This window comes from Lepidochelys kempii, chromosome 1, assembly GCF_965140285.1.
Source record: "Lepidochelys kempii isolate rLepKem1 chromosome 1, rLepKem1.hap1, whole genome shotgun sequence".
Classification (NCBI taxonomy): domain Eukaryota; kingdom Metazoa; phylum Chordata; order Testudines; family Cheloniidae; genus Lepidochelys; species Lepidochelys kempii.
This window is the reverse complement of record NC_136380.1, coordinates 57,683,750-57,701,398: the sequence shown is the minus strand read 5'-3', so window position 1 is coordinate 57,701,398 and position 17,649 is coordinate 57,683,750. Positions and strand designations below refer to the sequence as shown.

The 17,649-nt window shown below is 43.7% G+C and overlaps 1 long non-coding RNA gene across 2 annotated transcripts in view; it reads left to right on the top strand.

Annotated features, from left to right (window-relative positions):
- Positions 1 to 17,649, top strand: part of LOC144930559 (uncharacterized) — a 58,685-nt gene that overhangs the window by 13,771 nt on the left and 27,265 nt on the right. Inside the window, exons 3-4 of one of the 2 annotated variants that reach the window (XR_013635828.1) lie at positions 3,429 to 3,470; positions 5,877 to 6,627. This is a non-coding gene — a long non-coding RNA (uncharacterized LOC144930559). Of the gene's footprint in view, positions 1 to 3,428; positions 3,471 to 5,876; positions 6,628 to 17,649 lie in introns of those variants that run through there. The other variant, XR_013635829.1, reaches the window with a different exon arrangement.

The window sequence follows — 17,649 nt, the reverse complement described above, 5'->3', positions numbered from 1 at the left end:
TTGTATTCTTTCTCCTTCAGCAATTTTCTTTGATGCTTATGTCTCATAGACTTTATAGGTGATAAAAAAGCAACACATAAGATTAGTGCATATAAAATTTGTATGCAATTTTGCACCCACATTTGCATGTGCAATTGCTATGACTGCATGTGCAAATTCAGAGATTACACATGCAAATGACTAATTAATCGCCCCATTTGTAAGTACAGTGGCAGTTGCAGCAATAGTTTAGACATGCAGTAAAATACATGTTTTTAGCATATTCAGGTGGTCACCTACTTTTTAAAAATGTGGCTTTATAAATGGGTATTTTACCTGTCACAGAAATAGATTTAAAAAAATCCTATAAAGCAGTGTAGTCTTGAGGAGTGAGCACAACACTGGGAATCAGGAATGCTAATCCTGGTTCTGCCACAGACTTGTAACCTTTCAGTTTCAACATCTGTAAAATGGGAATAATAGTATTTACTCACCAATTTCCAGGGGTGTTGTGAAGACTGATTAATTAGTTAATGTTGGTTCAGTGCTTTGAACATATAAAACAATATAAAATGCTAATTATTATTTACCCATCTTTATAAAGGACTTTGAGATCCTTAGATGAAAAACTCTGCTATATCAGTGAAAAGTATTATTGTTATTCTTATTATGAAGTAGTTGGAGCAATCAGAAATTATTGTGGTCCCCAATATTGTTAGTTATCATGAGATGTTTTTATAAAGGAAACATATCAAATTAGAAAGCAGAAGCAAAACTTTATTTGTACACTGCTAAATTTTATTTATTAAATCCTCTTATATATAGCCGGGTCACATGCTAACTCATGTTAGTGCTTCAGTTTTGTTTTTCTAAAACATTTTACATCAATGAGTGGTTTATTCTGAAATCTTTTTTAAAAAATATATAAATAGTGACAAAGCAAGTAGTTTGATACATTTTATGGATCCAACTTAGAGGTCTACATACACACATTTCTGTGTGGTAAGGAGGCTTGCATATTTTTGAACTCTAAGTTGGTCTAATAAAAGATATCAGACTACAGTACTTGCTTTGTCTGCTCTGTTTTGCTGGTCCAGAATGACTACAAGGTTCACTTTCAATTTTTATTATAAAAACCGGGAAAGAGTTGATTTTGTGTTAATAGCCTTGAAAGAGGCTTGTACAACAGTACAGAATGTTGCCAGTTTGAAATAGATACTCATTACAAAATATGAAGATGTGAAGTTATACCATCTTGGAAATTTTTTTTTTATAAGTAAGACTGGTTTTAAAATAAAACCTTTAAATAATCATACCATACGTTTGATGGTGGAAATTAGTATGAATGTTTCTGGCAAGTGAATGATGTGATGTGGTTATATGTTTCTGCTTTCATTGCTTGCTCAATATTGGCCTTTAATATACACAGATTACCATGTAGATGGAAGGAATTTACAATCTTGGTCTCCTTGTTTCACTCTGTGTTGCAACACCTTTTTCACACTTTATGTTAAACATCCTGTTGACTGCATTTATCCCTATAGAAAGGAAGTATCTGTGGATTGAGACAGTTCTGTTGACGTACATTGGAAACCTGTGTCAGCTTTCACTATTTAATGAGATGAAATGAGTATTATTTAGCACTTACCATGATATTCACATAGGTGAAATCCTGGCCTGATGGAATCCAATGGCAAAATTCCTGTTGACTACAGTGGGGTTAAGATTTCACCCATGGTTCCTAACCATCTGGTAATGGAGCAGATTGGCAGCTCAGGAGAACACCATAATAATATCAGTAAAGAAAATGCATTCAAATAAAAGAAAAAGAGTCAGTACTATAAACTGTCAAAGGAATAGGTTTTCAACACAAATAAAATCCAAGTTGTATAAAAGCCATATGTATGATATGTTTATTGTTATTAGTTTTTAGGCCTCAGAGGCTTAGCTGGCCCACTTCTGCAGTACAGCAAGACAGTTACAGCTGCATTATACATTTGTGTTCTGTGGGCTATTGTACTTCATCCCTTACTTACCTCATCTTTGTGGGCAAGGATCTGCTTGGTCTTACTTCATGGATCTGCAGCTGTATTTGTAGAATTCTGTGATCCTCTGGTACTCCCGTCCCTGTACAATAATATGGTTTCAATGTACCAGCATTTTCTCTGGTAAGCAACTGAAAAATGCATATTTATTCCTGATGGCAATGTAATGTTCAGAGTTTTTCTCATTCTTGAGTTTTGTTCAAGAAGAAAACATGCTTCTTGACTGATGCTCATATTAGCCAGCTGCAGCTTATAGTAATAATAATAATAATAATTAATAGCACAAGGTTAAAACAGTGTACTCCGAATTTATTTAGGGTGGAGGGAGGCAGAGAAATGCAATCCAGTATCTTCAGTTTATATAGCTCTCTCATCTCTAAGGATTCCAAAGTACTTTATAAACTGTATTATAGGCAGGCCTGGACTGAATGAGTAATGGAAGGGTGGTCAGAACTTGGTTTTATGTCTCTTCTGAAAATCAGAATACAAGGAGCTGGAACAATGGTTAAGGCCCTGATTCAGTTAAGCACAAGTTTAAATTTAAGCACAGGAGTAATCTCATCCCAGTTCAGCAGAGCACTTTGGCATGTGCTTAATTTTAAATACATGCTTAAGTCCCACTGAAAATACTTTTGTCTGAAAGTCCTGAGTCAAGAAAGTATCACTATTGAAGAAAGTCTGTAAGGATGTGCTTAACTTTAAGCACAGATGTGATTATTTGGGGAGATCTGTCTATTTACAGTTTATGAACTTAATTTGATATTGGAGACTCTTCATATGTATCTGTGTCAGTCTGCAGATTCCATTTTGGAGGTGCGGCTTGTCTGCCTTCTCTGTTATCTTTTTCTTTCCATGTTGGACTGAAATTCCAAGGGGTGGTGATAATGGTGGATTGTTAAACCTTGCTAGTTTTCTATTCAAATACAAGCATACTTTGACAAAGATGGTGGCCAGACCAAGAAAACCAGTCCGCTTAGTAGGCTGGTAACTAAGCAACAGATCACCTCAGGGGGGATTTTGATCCCCTGATTAAGCTGATCAGGAGGTCACCTGACAAGAATGGAGATTAAAAAAAGGGTCTCCCACTGGCTATTTTAGAGGAGGGAGGGAGAAGAGATCTGAAGCAGAAGCCAAAAGTTGCTTGCAGGAGTGAGAAGACATCCCCTGCTTTTGAGGAGAAGCCATGTGCAAGAGGGAAGGGGAAGAGGAAAGATCCTGGACTTCTTAAAAGACTCTGACCTAAGCCCAAAGAACACTGAAGAGTGGTGAGGAAACTGAGGCTGGGAAAGGCGTACAGGTATTTTGTTGTTTTGTCTAGATATGTATATTTCTTAAGCTGTCTAACGAGTAATTGTTTTAAAATCCTTTTTATAAAGCATCTGTGTTTTGTGCTTCCATTATCAGGTGACCCTGGAGAAGGAGACTGTAAACAAGAGTGCTCACAAGGTTGGTGCTCTGAGAAAGGGTGTGCTTAAACTATTGGGGTATGTTGGGCAGGGGGTGTGTGGGAGGGGGTCAGCACTGGTCCTGGTGGCCTAAGGTAGCCAGACCATGAGGTCCTATTTCTGTGAAGGGGTAGCAGACAGAAACACAGAATTTCTGCCCAGGAAGTGTGCTACAGAGGCTGGAGTCAGAGACAGTGACTGGAGTCTGCGGAAACCCAGGGGAAGTGTAAAGCATATGGGTCCAGCGCATTGAGACCCAACCACAGCGGCTCTGTGAGCGTCCAGCAGGGGAAGCTTTACCAGAGTTGTGACAATGTTGTAAAGTGATTTCCTGAATAGGAGTTGAAGTGATGGAATGCAGATTTGAGGGAGTTTTTAACTGAGTTCCAAAGTTCATTGAAGTCAGCGGGAATTTTTCCATGACTTCAGTGGTCTTTGGATCAGGTCCATAGTGTAGATTTCATTAGCTACCATTTTTCACCTGTTAATGTCATATATAGAATTCTACTTAATAAATGCCACCCTGAAATGAATTTTGGATATGTACACAGTAACCATACTGTTACTTCCTAATCTGTACCTATGATGATCTTATTCTTCTCTTTATATTTATAAATTCAAAATAATGGCAGTATAATTGGCAGTGAATTAGGCAACCTATCTTGCAAATCCCTAGAAGTCACATAAATTTTCAGGCATCATATGAGGTTTTCCCCCCAAACCTCAGGAGGCTTAATTAGATTCTGCAGTCAGTTCATTCTCACTGAAGTCAATGGGAGTCTTGCATGTGGAAAGCCTGCAGGATAAAAAATTATGCCCAATGGGTGCATAGTCCTACAGAAGAAAAAGTCAGCTCTTTAAGGTAGCATTTCTGCCTTCTGTAAATCAACATCTAATCTAATCTATCTATCTGCATAGATAAAAATCATATTGTCTAGTGCAGTGGTTCTCAAACTTTTGTACTGGTGACCTCTTTCAAATAGCAAGCCTCTGAGTGCGACCCCCCTTATAAATTAAAACCACTTTTGTATATATTTAACACCATTATAAATGCTGGATGCAAAGCGGGGTTTGGGGTGGAGGCTGACAGCATGTGACCCCCTGAGGGGTCCCAACCTCCAGTTTGTGAACCCCTGGTCTAGTGTGAAATACATTGCACAGTATAAAACTGGCTTACTTTACCAACTATACCAGAGGATATGTTTGGCATCATTATATTGTGCTGTGTTGCAGTTTTTGGATGATGTTTTCAGCACTTATTGATTCTGCACCTGATCTATGCCCCTTTCTGTAACAGTCCCTTGATGCTGTCTGATATGATGTGGATGAGGAAGAGCATTATAAAACTTATGGCCAACGTTTTTAAATGTGAGTGCCTGGCATCAGCAACAAAGCTATCACATTTTAGGATTTTTCTTTCTAAATTCTCATTAACTAGTACATCTATAAATTTATTTTAGGAGGTGTTCAAACCTCAAAAAACCCGAAAATCAAAAACATTTGTTCCTGCTTCTGCTCCCATTAAAGTCAATGGGACCTGTGCAAGTGACTTTAATGGTAAGATAGGTCCTCTAATTGTGAAAGTGGCAAAAATGATACACATGAAAACCACAAGTAATTTTCTGTTTGGTCATATCCTATTGTATTTGCAAATGCACAAGCAGAATACAGCGTGGTTTGTTCTTGAGTTAAACAACGCGGTGCCATTGTATTTTGGGCCTAATTCTGCAGTAGGCTACCACTGTACTATATAGCCAATAGTAGTTTTGTCAGATAACAGAATGCAGGCCTGAGGCATTCATTATCATACACAGCTCATAAATACGGCAAGTTGTTAGTTCAAGGCCAATTTTTAAAAAGGTTTTAAAAGTAATGTAGCTCTTGGTTTTGATCTTACACTTCTCTGACTGGTATGAGTATTGGAAGGGTTTGGTGAAGCAGTTTGCTCTCCATTTCTCTTGTGTTTCATGTGAGCAGTTTTGACAGGTTTCCTGGAAATACACATCATAACTACAGCAGCTACTGTACATGTTTTAATTTAAGGATCACTGAATGGTACTAGAAATTTGCCACCAAACTGTTGTAATCCCATATGTCATTTTCATATTGCATTAGTGAAAGTGAATGATAATCCACCACAAGATAAAATTACTCATAGAATTAAGCCTTTTTATGTTCATTTTAGAAGCATACCAGTCCAAAGAGGTTGAGATTTGTAAATGATTCATAAGCTGAAAAAAAAAAAACCAAACAAAACATTCTCATCCATTTGTTGCCTGAATCTAAGTTTGTTAAAAAATATTGCTCATTAGCTGTCAGTTATGCTTGTGTGTGTCTAGCATGAATTCTTTTGTCTTCAACTTTTTAGTACATGTGCAATATATAAAATGTCTGTTTATTCATACAGCAGGGACAGCACCTTTCCCTGACTTCTACTCATCTGTGGTTATGGACGATAGTGGGCATGGACTTGAACTCATTCTTTGGCCTTTCCACTGAGACTGTCAAAGAGGGTATCATCACCGGCTTAGGAACTAGAAATGGTACCGTACTACAAAGTAGAGCTAGTCAAAAATTTTCTGATGGAACAATGTTTAGTTGGAAAATGCTGATTCAACAGAACCAAAACATTCCATGAGAATGTATCAGTTCCACTGAAACTTTTCACAGACACCAAGCAGAGAGGCAGGCTGGCTGGCCTGTCTGGTTTCCTGTCAACCCACCTCCCTGCCAGCAAGCTGATGGATGGATGGGCTGCCAGGCTTCCTGGTTGCCCTCCTGGTGGGCTACTGGGCTCCCAGGCTCTCCAGGATAGCCAGTTTCCCACCTGGTGGACTGCCATGGAGCCAGATCCTGGGCATCCTGGGGAGTTGGGGAGCTGACTACTGGGGTGTTGGGTAGCCTAGAGAGGCAGGTGCTCTTAAGGAACTGGGGAGCTACCTGAGAAGCAAGCTTTAAAAAGAAAATCCATCACAGTTCTTCCAAAAGAGAATTTTTTCCAACTTTTCTCTTGGGAAAATTTGTTATCCTTTCATCCCAATTTACAAATATTTTATTCAAAAATTTTCATAGGCGGGAATTGCCTTTTCTGGCTAATGATACTACAAAAATCATATCCAGATTACTAACCCACAAAGTTCAGGTTGAGCTCTGAAATTTCCCAGTGTTTGAGTGTGGCTCTTCTGCACAGTGGCCTGTGGAGTTGGCTAAACATGCAGCGGAGAGTGTGTTGAACCTTCCAAAGGTGTTGTACAGCATATGTATTCCCCCTGCATGCTGGAGAGCTCTGGGAGGCATTGTCCTGTAATGTTCCTGGAGATGTGTGGCTCCACAATGCCCACAATGCACACCTGCCCCTTAAAACCATGTTCTATCCAAAATATATGTATATAAACAAAATAAATAATAGTTTACCTGCTGTCTATCATTCCTTAGCTCCTCCCCCTAAAATTTTATCAAGTTTTATCTGCAAGTTGAACAAATGCTTCATTTATGTGGAAATGTATTGGTGGCTTCCACTTTCTTCAGACCACTGCATAACGCTAACAGAATCAGTTTAAAAGCTTCTTTTATTTCACACTATTCAGATGGCAACAGGAGTAAAGATTTGTGTCTCTGTACTATATAGGGAAGGCTGGCAGGGATACAGCAGCAGTGATAACATTAGAGTTGGAACCTCATTGAGAGTTCCCTGAGTTTTTAGTATTTAAATAATAAAATATAATATTGTAGTAAGGGGGCCAGACGTTCAGCTGGTGCAAATCAGCCTAGCTCTGTTGAAGTAAATGGAGCTATTCTGATTGATACCACCTGAGGATGTGGCCCATAGAAGTTTTTATTCTCAACTCCAATTTTACAGTAACAAACTTGTTTTTGTTTTACAGCAGGAGAATAAATCTCTATGTAATCTGAGGCCAAATTTAATTAATAACAATGATGTCAATGGTATTATCCCAGAGATGAATTTGGCAATCTCTGTAAATCATATAAAAATGAAATATTTCTAAATTCTGCAATATGCAGGAAAACTAATAAAAATTGTAGGGCCTATAAATTTTAAAAATCATTATTATAGTGTACCACACATCTCACATCTCAGCAGCAAATGCTTTTAAAGGCTATAGTTACAAACTTATTGGCAGCAATAATAAGAAGGGGCATGGAAATATACAATAAAATATCACATAATTATTCCATACAACAAATATTAGGTAAAAAGAAGAGAAAATAAAACAACTTGGATGAGTTTTGAGCTCTTCATTTTTGTGCAGAGGGTCATTTATGTCCCCAAAGAGACAAATGGTGCATAGGCTTTCTGCTGATCTTCACATGGGTGAATTTCACCCTACATGTATAGCACTAGTATGTAGACTAAACTTTGTATTTAAGGGCCAGCAGCAGCCTAAGCTCAACACTATAACTGACCTCCAGAAGATGCATGAGAACAGAGGCAGTGCGGTTACTTTGGGGCAGGGACTGTCTTTTTGTTGTGTTAGTACAGCACCTAGCACAATGGGGTTCCGATTCCTGATTGTGGCCCATTGGAACCATTGCAATAGAAATAAATAATAATACCTAGTTAAAGAAGTGTTTACTTGAGCTGGAGTGGAAGAGGCCTGTGCTTTTTGCAGAAGAAAGAAGCTGGCCAGAACATTTCTGTCAAAACAACTTTTCATCAGAAAGAAGAAATGTTTTTTCACAGACATTTTTGCAATTTCTCCCTAGTGCCCTTGTCTAGCTCTATGAGATAATGACTCAAGTTCTATCCCAGTTTATTACAGTAAAGTTCTGGATGGCCACTGTGTGTGGCATGCTGGTGACTGAAATCTCTGTGGCAATACATGGCCATCGTCTCAGTTTGGGTGGGACAGCCCTGAGTTTCTGATCTGTGTTTCCAGGCCCTGCTATATGTCCAAGGTAGAAGGAAGTGAAATATATCAATATTGGTTGCAGTACTGGGGCTCACCACTAGGGGTCTACACATCCTGAAGCTGTTGCACTGGTAGTGGCTGCGTCTCCTTGTTTCTTCCTGTCGCTGCCTGTTTGGGCTGTCTTTTTGAAGTAGAGCAGGCAGGCAGAGAGCAAGAGTGGAGAGGGAAACCAGCAGCCCTAGGGAGAGAAGGAAGAAGCCTGTGTGCTGGCCATCTCACCTGCTCATACATCTGCTGGCCCTACCTGATGGCAGCAACAGTTGTCAACTCCAGCAATTCTTTTCATCAGTCACAGGATTTCAGGTTGGGCTGGAGCTCCAGTCCCCTCTTTTGAATTTCAGCCCGGCCTGAGGGAAAACCTTGCTGATTGGCTGCCTGGCCCACTTGCTCACCTCCTGTTAGAAACTGAGAAGGGGATGGTTGAACCAGCAGTGCTTAGCCTTCGTGGTTGGAGCAGTGGCGGTCAAACCTAGTGTAGGGACCAGAGCCAGAGATCAGAGCAGGAATCTAGAATGAAGAGGAGGGTTGTAACAAGGCTGGAACAGAAGCAGGCACAGGCTGGGACTGGAACAGAAGCAGGAATGGGAGCAGGAGCAAGCAAAGGCTGCGGCTAGTGAAGGAGCAGGTGCAGTCTGTCAGAACCTCCAAGCAATGGAGAACACTCCTGATGAGGTAAACATATTGAGCAGACTGGAGTGGGTGCTCTCATTGAAGCCTATATCCCTGGCTTTGGGGTCACCTGGTTAGACCTTAGCCTGTGGGTTGGCTGAATCCTGGTTGATTGACATGGAGTCCTTAGGTAATTAGGCTCAGAGATGACTCATTACATTACTCTTCTCCCTCTCCCCCGACCCCCAAGGAGTCTTTGGACCAGGTTTATTGACGTGTGACCAATGGAGTCTCCTAGTAGGTCAGGTCCATGTATGTTTTCAGCCGGTTCCCAGGAATGACCAGCTGGACCATAACCCTCCCAATCATCAGGTACAGGAGCTTTCCTCTGAGAATTTTGGAGTCTAAGAGCTGCTTCATCAGGTATTCCTCGTGCCCCTGGACCATGAGAGGTGGAAGTGGCAGTTATACTTGACGGTGAGCTTTTCCAGCAAGGAGATGTGGAATTCTGGGTGCATTTTAATCACCCAAGGCAGTTAGAGTTTGAAGGCTACAGGGCTGATCTGATGGATGAAGTGGAATGGGCCAAGATATTGGTAATCCAACTTCCTTGAAGGCTGTGTAGAGTCCAAGGTGTTGTATTGAGAGCCATCCTTTAACTCCAACTGTGATTTGAGAGGTTGCCTGCTGACAAAGGTCAGCGTAATGCTTGTAATCTCTTTTGGCTGACTCGAGGTGGGTTTTCAGTTCTTCATGAATGTGGTGAAGGTGTTTTAATAGGTCAGAGGTTGCAGATACATAGGAGGCTTGTGGCATGGATGGGTGAAACCAAGGGTGGCAACTGTAGTTGGCATGAAAAGAACTCTGGTGGGTTGATCAGTGGACAGAATTATTGTATGTGAATTTGGCTAAGGGAAGGAGGGCAGCCCAGGGATGCTGATGATCGGTAATAAAACAATAGAGTATTGCTTCAGAATTTGGTTCATTCATTCAATCTATCCATCAGTCTGGGGTGATAAACTGAGGAAGCACATAGTTCATCATCCAGGAGCTTGAACAACTCCTGCCAGAAGTGCAAAATGAACTGATCCTCAGCCAAATGTAATAGTAGATGGTAGGTCATGGAGTTAGAGTTGAAAAACAGTTGGGCTGTTACCTCCACGGTAGGAATTTTAAGGCATGACATGGAAATGAGAAATTTTAATAAGTAGTTTGATAGCATTGCCAGGTGACCCTGAGCATCAGGAAGGTCAGCAATAAAGTCCATGGAAATGAATGACCAAGGCTGAGATAGAGTTGGCAGTGGTATCAGAGCACCAAGGGGTTTGGTGTGGAGGGGGGCGGGGGTCTTCATTTGAGCACAGACATCACAGGAGTTGATGTTGGACTCAATGGACAAATGTCATTTTGGCCACCAAAAATATTGAGAGACCAGCTTCAGTGTTTTCCAGTGTTCAGAATGGCCAGCCAGGGGCTAGTCATGGCATAGTCAGAGTATTGCTAGACATGGTTCATCATCAGGGACATAGGTCCAGTTCTTAAACATGAGAATCCCATTCTTGACCGAGAATTTTGAGTCAGGAGATAAGTCTGTATTAGTTGACATAAGGTTTACTGGAAATGGATGATGGGATAGGAGGGGCTTCACGAGAGAAAGCAGGTCATTGTTCACATTACATTGTGAAATGGCAGAGTTTCGGGACTGTGGCAGGTTTGAGAGCCATATATTTCTTGTGCAGGTATCATCCTTGCAAGACAGCACATTGGATTTGCCATTCCAGGTACCTGGGCAATAAATCAGGGTGAAAGCCAACAAAGTAGTATGGCAAGAACCTGTGGTAATGGTATTCCTTCACTTTTGTGCATTTTTGATCTCACACACACTGTATGTGCAAGATCACGCTGCACAGAGGAAATCATTTAATACAGAAATGTGCTGGGGGGTGGGTCATACGGGTTGTGGGCTGGTGCGAGTGTGGGATACGTACACTGAAAAAATCAGGACTACACCACTTGTGAAATCAAACCTGGAGATAAAAAGGGACTGACGGTGATCGAGAGCCATTGCAATTTGCAGGTACTTCAGTTTCTTGAGGTCTATATATACCTGGATGGGAAGCATGCACCTTTCAGGTGATAATACCATTCTTCAGAAGCAGCCTTGATGGCCAGTAGTCCTTTATCACAGATTTCATTGTTTTGTTCCACCAGCATCAATTTCAGGAATAAAATGTACAAGGGTGGAGCACATTTTGGGGCCCCTGTTGCTGTGACAATACTGCTCTGACCACATAATCGATGGTGTCTGGTTCAAGAACAATGGGTTTTCCAAATCCAGATGTACCAAGATGGGTGCCAATGTAAATGCTTCCTGTAATAGGTGAAAGATGGATTAGGCTTCCTGTGTCTAAGTAAATGTGGTGCTCTTCTGGAGCAGATGGTAATTGGGGTCACCACTTTTGAAAAGTACTTGATGAATCTTCAGCAAAAATTGGGAAACCCCAGGAAGCACTGGACATCACAAACATTCCTTGGGGCTTCCGAGTCTACAACTTTGCATACTCTCTAGGGATCCATACCTATTCCATCAGGGGCAATGCTGTAGACAGACGGGTGGTTGAACTCACACTCCTTGGGTTTTCTGTGCAGGCCATTTGCTCTGAGGTGCTCAAGTACCAGATGGAAAAGATTTGATTTTTCTGAGAAGATGTCATCTAGATAGATCACCACAAACTAAAACATCCTGAAAATGTAATTGACAAAGTGCTGGCATGTGTCTGGAGCTGTAGCAGAGTGTGGCAGGGCCCCCTTGGCTTCTGCCTCTGCTAGATTCACAAAGTACTCGGAGACCGTGGGTTTAGTAACCACTGGTGCACTTTATTCTCAGGCTTGTTCCCACCACCGTTTTACCATTTACAAGTAACCCTTCACTGTCTACAGGAGGGAGAGGAAAGCTACCTCCCTGCTTCCATTCCCTGCCTTTATCCTTTTCTCCTGCTCTCCCCTGGCTTCCTTTGCCTGAGGCTTTTATGCAGACCCACGCTAATTAGATAGCAGCTGTCTCAGCTTCTCCAATTAGGGCCAGCCCACTCTAATTTGTTCCCCTAATGAGAAGCAGGTGTGACAGAGGGCTGAATCTGCAACCGTTTGCTCAGCACCCTGTCACAGGGGCATTAGAGAGATTGAAAGGCATAACCAGGTATTCATAATGGGTATGAAATATTGTTTTCCATTCATTGCCCTTCCAGATATGGACTAAGTTGTAAATGCCATGGAAAATACCTTGGCAGAACCAATCCTTTCCAACAGCTTGTTGAACAAAGGCAAAAGAGGCTTGTTCTTGATGATGATTTTGTTCAAGCACAATTGTCCACACAAAGGTGCAAAGAGACATCCTTTCCCCCTGCCCCCCACAAACAAAATTGGGGCCCCATTGGGAGACATGGATGGACGGATGATTTCTTTGCAAGTTTCTCATCAAGGTATTCTTGTATCGCCCTGAGTTCTGTTTCTGATAAGGCAGGGGTGGGCAAACCTTTTGGCCTGAGGGCCATATCTGGGAATAGAAATTGTATGGAGGGCCATGAATGCTCCCAAAATTGGGGTTGGGGTGCAGAAGGGGGTGAGGGCTCTGGTTGGGGGTGCAGGTTCCGGGCTGGGACCAGAAATGAGGAGTTCAGGGTGCGGGAAGGGGCTTCAGGCTCAGGCGGGGAATGGGGTGCGGGGGGGGGGAGATGAGGGCTCCGGCTCAGGGTGCGGGCTCTGGGGGGGGGCTGAGGATGAGGAGTTTGGGGTTGGGATCGAGGGGTTCGGAGGGCGGGAGGGGGATCAGGGTTGGGGCAGGGGGTTGGGGCCTAGGGAGAAGCTCAGGGGTGCAGCCTCCTGGTGGCACTTGCCTCAAATGGCTCCTGGAAGCAGTGGCATGTCCCTTCTCCAGCTCCTATGCAGAGGCGCGGCCAGGTGGGTCTGCACGCTGCCCTGTCCACAGGCACCGCCCCTGCAACTCCCATGGGAGCGCCGGAGGGTGCCATTGGAGTGGAGCCATTGGAGTGCATAGGAGCCAGAGGGGGGCCATGCAGCTGCTTCTGGGAGCCGCGTGGAGTGGCTCCCAACCCTGCTCTGCGGCTGGAGTGGGACAAGACCCAGACCCCCCCTCCCCAGTGGGAGCTCAACGGCCAGCTTAAAACAGCTGGCGGGCTGGATCCAGCCCGTGGGCCATAGTTTGCCCACCCCTGTGATAAGGAGTAAATCCATCCCAATGGAATTTTAGTCCCTGGCTGGAGATTGATGGGGCAATCGTAGGGTCTATGAGGGGGTAAAATAACAGCATTCCTTTTATCAAATATATCAGCAAACTCTTTATATTTTTCAGGGATTAATGAGCCATTAACTCTTTGAATCTGCTGGACATGGAAGGCAGTGGGATTCTCAGCACAGGTTCTTGTTTCCTTGGCCCTTGACTCAGCTAGACACCATTGTCATTAGTAGCTCAGCTGCTATCATACCTCGAGTGTCTTCCATGAGATGTTTGGATCATGCATTGAGAGCCAGGGAATACTGAGCACTACTGGAAAGTGTGTAACTAAATTAAGTTAAACTGCAGAGTGTCTAGGTGATTTCAGATTTCAACCTGGAGGGACATGGTTTTATGGGCAACTGGACCAGAGGACAGCATTCTACTGTCAATCATTTCCATTATATCTGGGGTGGGCTTCCTTTGCATTGGAAGTTGATGAGTCTCAGTGAATCCAGAATCCATGAAATTGCTAGAGGCACAAGAATCTGCTTGCACAAACTGGGTGCAATTCACCTCAGGTGTTGTCGGGACCCAGAAATGGAGCAAGACCTGCAGGTGTGGAGGATGATTGTTTGAGGCTGCTAGGATACATGTGGGCAGAAGAGGGGGTCTGGCTGGAGGACCTGACTCCAGGTTATCCAGCCAAAACCCCTCTGATAGGTCTGGATGTGATTGTTTCCCTGGGTTCGCCAAAGGTCTGGTTTTCAGTGGCAATGTGGCCCCGCCCACTCACAGTACAGGAAAAGATCATTCTGCCGCTGATACCTCTTCTCTTGCTCCATGAGACCTCTTTGCGTTGTATCAGAGGCTCCGGCTCTGGGGCAGCTTGAGGGGATGGCTGAAACAAAACAGGATGAGACTGGAATTGTGGGTAAGACCTCTTCTTGGCATCATTTGAACAAACAGCTGTCAATCTGGAGACACAGTTTGATACACAAGTCCAAACTAGTGGGAGGTTCCACCCTTGCCAACTCATCCTTCACATAGTCATTCAGACCGTGGCAGAAATGGTAAATCTGTGCCACCGCATTCCACTCTGTATCAGCAACCAGATGCTGAAAATGGGCAGCATAGTTTGAGATGGGCTGATGGCCTTGCTGGAAAAACTGCAAGGTAGCTTTGGCAGTATGAATGTGATTTGGATCATCAAACATTACAGAAAAGGTGTGGATGAACTCATCAAAGTTATCGAGAATTGGGCTGGCCTGTTCCAGGAGCAGAGAGGTGCAGTCCAGAGCTTCACCAGTCCATAAACTGATAATAAGGTCCACATTGGTTCATTATTGGGATACATCACAGGACTTATCAGGAACAGAAGGTGGCACTAGTTAAGAAAACCACAGAACTTCTGGGTGGTTCCTATGAAATCTTTCTGGCAGTGGAACCTTTGGTCTGAATGCTAAAGGCACCAGGGCTAGCTGCACTGAGGTTTCTAGGGCTGTTGGAATCTTTGAGCACAGGGAGGCATTCTCCAGATGCAACTGGTAACTTGAACCAGAAGGCTCTGGACCAACTCTGTCAAATCAGTGATGGATGTTCCAGGGGACTCCATCTCCTTTTGCACCAGGCTCCAGCAGCTGAGGAGTCTGCTCAAATGGTCAGAAACTGAGAAGTGGATGGTCTGGCTTGTGCTTGGAACAGTGGCAGTCAGGCCTAATAGTTGGGCCAGGGGTCAGAGCAGGCACCGGAAACCGAGAGTGGGGTTAGAGCAAAGCTGAAGCAGGAGCAAGCACAGTCTGGGGCTGGAACAGGAGTAGGAGCAATCTGTCAGAACCACCAAGTGGTGGGGGATACTCCTGGAAGGGTAGCAATGTTGATCAGACTGGAGTAGCTGCTCATTGGGAAGGTACATCCCCTTGCCTTGGGGTCACTTGGTTAGACCTTCACTTGTGGTTTGGCTGAGCCCTGGTAATCAGGCTCAAAGATGACTCATTACACCTCGCAGGGAAAAGCAGTCAATCAGGGCTGCTGCAGAAAGCATTCAGAGCTCTCTCCCCCTTCCCTCAGGAGCCAACACCTTTCTCACAGCAGCTCAGCACAGTTCTGTTTGCTCCTCCTCCGAGCAAGGGGAGGCTCTTCTGCTCCTTCTCCCCTCCTCTCCCTGCAATGCCTGGTCTGAGCAGGGGGAGAGAGGGGGTGAAAAACTCCTGAAGCTAGAGAGGAGCAGAGATGAGGCTGGCTGATGTGACTGAACAAATGTGGGGTGTGGGGGCAGATGGGAAAGTTGGGGACAGGATTGATTTGGGTGTTCAGGGGCAGAATTACAGGGATGGGCAGAAGTGGGGAGTGAAAGCTCCTACAGCACAGGCCAAATCACCTTACTCAATAAATTTAGAAGAGTTGGCAACACTAATAGACACACATCTCACTACTAGATAGATAGAGAGACACACACCACTACTAGACAGAGACCACCTCCCTCACTAATAGATACACACGCACACACTGATTCAATTCAATTGAATTCAAAAATTAAAAGATGGATCAAAAATCCCAGTATAACCTTTAAAAAAAATCCCTCATGATTTTTGGGCCTCTCTCATGGTCTTGGGGGGTCCAACATATTATTTTTGAACCTTTGGGAGTGGCAATACTGCAGCAACTTCAGCCCACTAGGGAAAGAATAAGAGAGAGGAAGCACTGGGGAAAAGAGGAGAGAGGGTGGGAAACACCACAGAGTGGGAAAGGAAAACCCTGTCTGGCATGAGGGCCTGCAGCTGCGCCTGCCCACTCATCAGGCAGTCAATAAGCACAGGTGGGCCAGAGCAGAACCACCTGACTGGCTAAGGAAGGCAGGTGGCTTGTTCTTAAGCCCAGCAGCTGCAGAGGATCAGTAGCTGAATGATGCACATGCTTATGGATCCTTTGCCTGCTTGTGCTGGCTTCATTTCAAGCCCTGCTCTTGTCTAGACCTTGTCCTGCACATAGTCTTGTTCCAGTCCTGTCCTAGCCTTGCTCCTGCCTGGGAACCAGCCCTGCTCCTGCCTCCTTGATTTCAGGTAACCTAGTTCTGATTCCTGGTTCTGACTCTGTCTTGACCCTTGGTTCTGGCATTCTAACTCTGACTACAGTTCTGACCCTCAGCCCTGGTTCCTGTTTCGGAATCTGCTTTGGCATTTAGACTCTGACCACTAGGCCTGACTCCTGCTCTGACCACCAGGTCTGACTGCCTATGACCCAGTCTCCTGACATATGAAGAACGTAAATCATATTATAAAAGTGAGACACAACTCCTGTTGAAACTGCAGAAATAATTCTCCCTCATTCCTCTAGGTGATGCATCCGCATCACTTCTGATTTGTCTGGGTCCAGCCTTGGACAATCTGCTTTCTGATCCAACCCTCAGTGAGGAATCCAGCAATCATAGGAATAGCTGTATCCTGGCTTGAGAAAAGAAGAGATGAGTGAGTTGGATAGACCTGAGTGTCACCCCCATGCTGCTGATGCAGCATCCCATAATGCTTAACAAATCTTCCATGGTGGCTTCTCATACATACTGGCTGTGGGAGGTGACAAGACCCACCCCCCACCTCCATTACCCTGCTTCTGAATGCTCTTATGGAGGAAGAGAAATTTATTCAGAGCCACCATCTGGAATCTAAGGCTCCCCAACTACTCTACAAAGCACCACAAAGAAGTCTACAAGGCATTTAAAGATAGAGGAGATGGATGTCTTAAAAATATCTCAGAGATCAAAACTTTGTGGTCAATTGTATCAAAGGCTGCCAAGAGGTATAATGAAATCAGCAGAGACACCTTTTCAGCATCTATCAGGAGCAGATCATCAGAAGATGATATCCGAACTATCTCTAGGCCATAAACAGATCAAAAACCTGCCGGAAAAGGATCAAGGAAAATGTATAGATTCCAGATGTGACTGGATCTGCTTCATCAGCACCTTCTTGGCAACCTCCCCTAAAAAGGGAAGGGTGATAATTCACAAAATGGCTAATGGCAAGAGATTTTTCTTGAGCAGGGGCCTAATCGCTGCCTCTTTAAAGGCAGTTGGAATCTTGTCCTCCTGAAGGGCAGCAGTGTAAAAAAAAAAAACCAAAAAAACCCCCCAATACTTTCAGTAGAAGGCCCAGGCAACACAGGCAAGGTTCTACTGCATGGGTAAAACTCTACCAAAGAAGGGAGGACATTTGGCACTTCCATCTCTGACAGTAACTCCAGATAAACTACCCAGAGTAGTCTATTTAATTTAAACAGCATATTAATTACTGTAATTTTATATTTATTAAACGCACACCCGTTAACATGTCTGAGTACGTGTACCGAAATAATAAACACACAGGTCCAGATTCTCAGCTGGTGTACAGCCAGTTAGCTCCACTGATTTC